Here is a 1581-nt window from a genome sequence, read left to right on the forward strand (position 1 = left end):
GCAATTGTGGTCTATCTTCTTTGCAAATTGGTCAGCAGCAGTTTTACTGCTTGTATGGTGACAATTATCTTGTCGTGTGACTTTAGGGCAGTGATGAATGTCACAGGTGGACTAGTGGTGGGTCTACAGTGTTGGAATCACATGATGAAGATGGAAAGAGCCACTGGGTGCTTGAGTCCAGAAAGGCATCCTCTCGGGAGGACGAACCTGTTTCAGAGGCTGAATCGAACCTTTTGGTTGAGACTTAATGCCTGTCCAGTGCTGTGGGTGATATATTTCTTTTGTGGCCTCTTCTCCTTCAGGGTAGCTAGCCGTGGTTATCATGGGTGTGGTGCTACAAGGTGCCAACCTATATGGCCACATCAGGTGTAAAGTAGGCAACAGAAAGAACGTAACAGCGTGGGTCCCTCATACTTGGAAGGCAGTTTTTAAGACACAATGCTGAAGATGATCAGACTTTGTGAACGGAGAGAGAATGCGTATGTGCTTTGTTACATTGGGGAACAACCAAAGAGATTGTTGACTCTGAACATTTTAGACCTCAGTCCATGATGCACCAAGGAGTGCTGGCTTTGTTTTTCACTTAAAAACTTTAGTTAAAGCAAAGCAAAGCAGTTTCCTTATTAAGGTTTTATACCCTTTCCAGTAGTTGGCGCTAGAATGCATGTTGTCACTGGAGACACTGCCAACAATTGTTTTATGGTGTACATAAAATATACACATAGTCATGTAATATCAATATATTCCAAACTAATGAAAGTGTGTTTATTTACATATGTAATGGAGAACTTTGTATTTTGGTCCATAGAACATAGAAGGATGTTCTTAGTCTATCTCAAGCTCTATGTGTTTACATATTATTTCTGTAGATTATTTTCAGAAGTTAGTTTTGCTTCCACAGTAAGAGGGAGCAGCTAGGCTCATGTATACCTCAGAAATTATTGCTAATTTTTAATATATACTTCATGTTGAAATTTCTTAGGCATACACAAGAAAGTAAATACCACATTCAGCCCAGTGATGTTAACTAGTTTCTAAAATGTTATTTATTTTTATTTGTAACAAGCCATTTACTTAAGTTTATGTAAAGGGATACTTTATGCTTAAGGGATAGCAGAGGTTATTGCTGAAGAAAACATGGCCAGATTTTACTTTCCAACTTACTGGAAGCTCTTCCGTGGACCTTGAGCTAATACAATATATCTTTTGTCACCAAAAGAGTATTATTCTTATGTCATAATGAGAACAATAATTTATGTGCTTGGCATAATAAATGCCTAAAAGACATTTTATTTTATGACTGTATTCTTTGTCTTGCTATAATGGGGATATTGTAAATCATGTATTTATATAATATTGACAGTATGTATTAAAGCAATAGGTGTAACGATAAACAAAAACATAAAAACACAAAAAGAGCTTCTACAAATAAAAAGGCCAACAGTCTAGTTTTAAAATGAGCAAAAGACTTAAACAACGCTTCATAAAAGAAGATATTCCAATGGCTGGTAAAAATTTGAAAGAAGTTCTATGAAATCAAAACCAGAATGAAATACCAGAATGGCAGGCTGGGCGCTGTGG

Source organism: Mandrillus leucophaeus, unplaced genomic scaffold (genome assembly GCF_000951045.1).
Source record: "Mandrillus leucophaeus isolate KB7577 unplaced genomic scaffold, Mleu.le_1.0 Scaffold227, whole genome shotgun sequence".
Lineage (NCBI taxonomy): Eukaryota > Metazoa > Chordata > Mammalia > Primates > Cercopithecidae > Mandrillus > Mandrillus leucophaeus.